This window comes from Frankliniella occidentalis, unplaced genomic scaffold, assembly GCF_000697945.3.
Source record: "Frankliniella occidentalis isolate FOCC.00 unplaced genomic scaffold, Focc_3.1 Scaffold127, whole genome shotgun sequence".
Lineage (NCBI taxonomy): Eukaryota > Metazoa > Arthropoda > Insecta > Thysanoptera > Thripidae > Frankliniella > Frankliniella occidentalis.
In genome coordinates, this window is record NW_026267254.1 from 335681 (window position 1) to 341259 (window position 5579).

At 61.1% G+C, this 5579-nt stretch overlaps 1 protein-coding gene across 1 annotated transcript in view; it reads right to left on the reverse strand.

The window, feature by feature from the left end:
- Positions 1 to 5579, reverse strand: part of LOC127748712 (aquaporin-like) — a gene marked incomplete in the record, with an annotated part of 46780 nt that overhangs the window by 30250 nt on the left and 10951 nt on the right.

Consider the following 5579-nt stretch of genomic DNA (forward strand, 5'->3'; position numbering starts at 1 on the left):
AAAACAAAAATCACGGAGTTCCTGCAGGGTTTTTTTACAACAAAGTCTTCGTGAAATTCTGTAATTTTTAAGAGTGAGTTACTTAACGGTGGCATTCTTTAGAAAGATCAAACGCTAGCCAACCCCGTATTTTACTGTAAGCTTGGCGTCACCTGCGATAGTGCCACCAGTTGTGGTTCAAATGCTGTGGGTTCGCAGGGCAGTGCCGTGCAGTAAAACGAACAGCAAAAACAGAAAGGGAGGGGAAGCGGTTGGGGCGCTGTCTAGGAGAGGGTGCGGCCACTGTAACGGGCAGGGACACGCGACCGGAAGGGATTCGGAGGGATCCGGCGGGGAGGCCGTGACCCCCAGCATTAGGCTGCGCCCTGCGTGCTCGGCCAGCCGCCACCCGGCAGAGATACCAACACGTTTAGGGAGAATGGTCCATCTCCTTTTAGAGCAGAGATTAGAGGAACCGCGCGATGGCCGTCGGCTGTCAGGCGGTTCCTCAGACGAAACGGCACCACCCTTTACACTCCCACAAAATAAATACCCCGAGTACACTCTAAATGTCAAGGACAATTTTTGTAACTAGCACCGGACTTCTGCGTGCATAACTGGAATCAGATACTATATTGTGACTTGCTAGTCACTAAATGTGTGTTGGTAGTTACAATATTGTATCTGAGCTAGTTATGCACACAGAAGTCCGGTGCTAGTTACAAAAATTGTCCTTAGACATTTAGAGTGTAGTGTCTCGATTTCGCTGCATGAAAATGTTAAAAATCTACCTTCAAATATTTCATCTGGCTCATATGGGTATTCGTGCGAATTTAAATCAGTACCGAAACCGTATCATTGAACTGTGTATCAAGGCCTTTTGCACGCTACAACGCGGGCTGATCTTCGGCTGGTGCATCCCCCTGGGGCTACAAGGGGGAGAGAGAATGGCGGACGATCAGGCCGGAGCTGTATGTGGCTCGCGAGACATAAAAGAGCTTTTAACGTGTTCTCCTTTCTCAATAAAATGATATGGGGTGGAAAAGCTACACGTTTAAAAAAGACACCCTCAGAATAGGCAGCAGTGGCGTTTTTCAGATGGTACACTGAAGCAGTGAAAATTAATTTGGTTTGTGTGTATGTGTGGGGGGGGGGTACACTTAGCTGCAGTAGTAATATGGAGACAACTTAGTAACAGCGGTGTCCGGTTGGTACCGCCCGTACCGCCCCTTGCTCCCCTGGGGCTGCGGCTGCTGGTTTCAGAGATGTGCAGACCCGTTTGCACACGGCGGGAGGGTGCGGGTAGCCGGCTCGCACAACACGGCGCAGGCCGCCATGGCGTCGCGCCAGGGTGTCGCGTCGCGTTGCCTCGTGACACCGCGAAGCATCCGCAGTGGCCAGGGAAGAGGAACTTTGTAGGGAAATGCATAACCCGTGTGACGTACACGTCACCTCCTTGGGCCACGCTTGGTGACGAATGTAAATTTGTGCTCGTGACAATGTGTCTGTGTCATAACCGACTCGAGGCGATTTAACCGTCTGTAAAAGTTTGGACATAACGTTGCCGTGGTGTCCACTTAAAACTGTCGCCATGCGTGTTCTGGGCGCAACCGACGTACTGCCGCCTGTCCCGTGCTGACGTACCATGAAAGTGAGGAGGAGAGATCGCCACCTGGTGTTTCTAGTGAGCCGCCCGAAGGATGACCAATTTCAGCTGCAATTAAAACTCCTGTGTGAATGCGACCCAACAGTGGTGCATCGCCACTCATCCCTCCTGGACCTTGTGTGGCGCCTGGCGCCCTGCCCCGTCCCGCCGGCTCCATCCGCGCGGCCGAATAAGTGTCACCTTGACGGCGCGGAAGTGGAATGGACGGCCTCCTTTGGTCTTGCATCCGTGATGCGCCGTTGGGGCGACCTGGGGGCGACCTGGGGGCGACGGCCGCGGCTTGTGGGCGCCAATCCCCCGGGAAATGGGCATCTCACCCAGGGCGGCCGCTCCTCCCGGCGGCGGCATGGAGCAGAGAGTGTCCATAAAGGGGCCTTCGGCTGCCTGTGGCCCCCCCGGGCCCCGGCTGGGGTGGGGACCACAGCGCGGCCCACACCATCAACAGCCCCTCGCGCCTTGCGGCACTCCACGCCCACTCTGCGCCGCTCAGCTCAATCGGAATCCGCGGCATTCCTTTTTATTTTGCATTACTCAATGTGCAAATCGTTTTCCGCGAGCCGGAGGGGGAGGGGGCGTGCTAGGGGATGGGTTGGAGGCTCGGCTCGGTGCCGGCCGGCCAGCGCCGCCACGCGTGTGGCTCGAGCCTAATTCTCCTCTGTACAGGCAGTCCAGTGGCGGGAAGCGTCGCCCGACTCGAGTCCACGAGTAGCGGGCAAATTGACGCTCTTTATTTATTTTTTCATTCTTTGTATTTTTTTCTCACGCTCCGCGCCAGCATTTCGCGCGCAAATTCTTCTCCTTTCTTCAGCCGCCTCGCGGTCATTTAGTCTGGTGGCGCGCCCGGCGGGTCGGCAGCCCATCGTGCGCCGCGCGCTGCTCGCGGGGACAGCGGCAGCAGCCGCGGCAGTGGCGGTGGTAGCGGCGGCAGCGGCCCTTGCGCATTAATGCCCCGTCAAAGTCCGCCCAATTAAAATGCTAACACTGGGCGGATGTGGGGGGGATGCAGGGTGAATTGCGAAAGCACGAATGGCTGGGCGATGCCTATCTCTGCACGGCGCGTGGCGCCCAGCCCGGAGTGGCCCCACAGGGTGGCCCCACAGGGTGGACCCACAGGGGGGCCCCACAGGGTGGACCCACAGGGTGGACCCACAGGGTGGACCCACAGGGTGGACCCACAGGGTGGCCCCACAGGGTGGCCCTGCAGGGTGACCCCACAGGGTAGCCTCTCAGTGTGGCCCCACAGCCACAGGGTGGGCTCGTACGGTAGTCTCGCGTAGGGTGGCCTTGTAGGGTAGCCTCGTTGAGTTGCATAGGGTGGCCCCATAAGAAGATAGCTCCATAGGGTGACCCCAGTTGTGGTCCCGGAGGGTGGCCGTAGAGACTGAGTTACGCCCCTCATCCCCGTCCTCTCTCCCCCACCGGTCCCCACGCGAGGGCTCCCTTTTGCACCTCGCAGGTTCGCCTCCCGGACGCCCGTCGCCAACCAGTTTGAGCGCACTTGAGCCGCCCCTTCTCTCCCCCATCGGGATAAGCGACGCTACACTTAAAACGGCCGAGTCATCGGATTCCCATTTGGAGTGGGCGGCTCGGGCGGGCTTACGCGCGCGATGCATTGCGGGTGACGCGGAGGGGACGGCACCGCGGCGGCAGCAGCGCGCGGTGCGGGAGCAGAACGCCCGTCCCACTGGGAATTTATTTCACGTGTCATACGGGCTTACGAGTCTTTCACACTGCGCCGGGGGCCATAACTCGAACGCGCGCGAATCCAGCGTGGCGACGCGTCATCGCGATACTGTCGGCGCGGTGCTGGGGGGTAATCCCGCGCAGCCAGGCACCTGGGGGTGGTTGGAGAGGGGGCGGGGGGATGAGGCCGCCGGGGTAATGCAGAGTAAAGGCGATTAGGACCAAGGAAATTATACATTTCGCGGAGGGGCAGAAGGCGCATGGCGGCGGCGTGGCCAAGGCGGCGTGGCGAGGCTTAACCGGCCGTGGCGCGCGCAAATTTACTTGCAGGATCATTTCATTTGGGGATTGCATAAAGGCTTCTGGTGGCCGCCGGGAGGAGGAAGATGAGGAGGTCGAGGAGGCGGGCGGCTGCTACTGCCTGCTAATACGGGCTGCTACGCCCGGCCTCAGCACCGGCCTCAGCACCGGCCTCAGCGCACCCCCGACGGCCGACGGGCAGGTCGCGCTCCGGCGCCGCTATCTCTCTTCCTGTCCCCGCTCCTTCTGCTGAGACCCCCGCCCCCTCGACTCAGCTTTTCACTCGCCTGTACGTCCTCTCTTGCCCTCTCCTCACCCACCCTTCCTTCTCTCTTTCTCTTGCTCCGGCTCACCTCCTGCCACCTCCTGACTCATTTATTGCAAGTACGTCATTTTCAAATCGACTTTTTTTGCTTTCTGAAAACCTTACGTCCATGTAGCCTGCGCATGTTTGTTTGCTACCCCGCTTGTTGGATGTGTATCCCTCTGGTGGCCTTGTCTCCCCCTCCGTGACGACAGGTCACCTCCGTGCCGCCTCGTCAGGCTGGGCTGTGCTCCGGACAGTTTGGCGCGACAACCCAATCCCGGGGCGGCCGCGCTGAGATTTGCGGACATTTCCAGGCGGGGCTGCGCCGGGCGGCGCGGTGCTGCGGCCTACCGGACAGTTGGCGGTACAGTTCTGCTGTACCTGAGCCGTGTCGTGTCGTGTCAAACTTCTCGCACAACATCTCGCCGGCCCGGGCTGTGCGGGCTACACCGCTAGCCCTCTTCCACTCCGGCTGACTTTACCATGCGCCGCTGCGCCACGAGCAGGGGCGGGAGAAAGGACGAGGACGTTCCTCTGGACGCGAAAGGGGAAGAGAGAAAGAGGGAAACAGAGAAAGAGAGAGAGAGGGGGGGGGGGGAGATTCGCCGAGGGAGAGAAACACACTTTCTCCTCGAAGAGTGGCTGGGGTGTACCGCGGGGAGGCCCCGCTCGGCTGGCACATTCTAAAGGCCTCTGCCGGGGGGGCGAGCCCCTCCAGCGGGGACAATACTCCCCTCCGGAGACTGGTGTGCAACCCCGCGCCCGCCGCACCCCCGCACCGGGGTTATCGGCTGCCCCATCACGCCCGCAGGGAGGGCGGGGCGAGGCGGGGCTTGGCGGGGCAGGGCGACGGCGATCGGCCGGGCTGTGGCCCCACCGCCACCCCCTCCGGGGAGAGCACTGGCAGCCCGCCGCACCGCACCACCGGCCAGCAGCAGCAGCATCTTAGCCTCCCCCGGGAGGGGCCGGGCAGGGGTAGTGTAGTAGTGGACTACCTCGACCCCCCTGCCCCCGCAGGTCCCTGGGCTAAGGGCAGCCGAGGCGCATAGAGGCCTGCTCTTCCTCGACCTCCCCTGATCACAGATTGCAGCACTGGACTGTGGAAGGGAAGGGCCCCTGCTCGCTTGGTCGCCGCCGGTTGGAGGCGGAGGCCCTCCTTGTACCGCCAGTAGTTATCATAGGCAGCGCTGCTCCTCCGGACCCTAATGAACGACGTGGCCGGGGGAGGTGCGGCGCCCGCTGGCACAAATTCCGCGCGGCTCTCCGTCAGCCCCACCCCCCCACGCCACGGCCCGCGTGCCAGACCACAGGTGCTCGTCGTAGGCCGCCGCGTAAGGGCTCGCTGCAGCACTACCTCCCCATACTACCTCCCCCCCCCCACCCGCGCCGCCCCACTCCAATCGGAATCGGCGGAATTCCTTTTTATTTTGCATTACTCAATGTGCAAATCGTTTTCCGCGAGCCGGAGGGGGAGGGGGCGTGCTAGGGGGTGAGTTGGAGGCTCGGCTCGGTGCCGGCCGGCCCTGCGCCGCCACGCGTGTGGCTCGAGCCTAATTCTCCTCTGCACAGGCAGTACAGTGGCGGGAAGCGTCGACCGACTCCAGTCCACGAGTAGCGGGCAAATTGACGCTCTTTATTTATTTT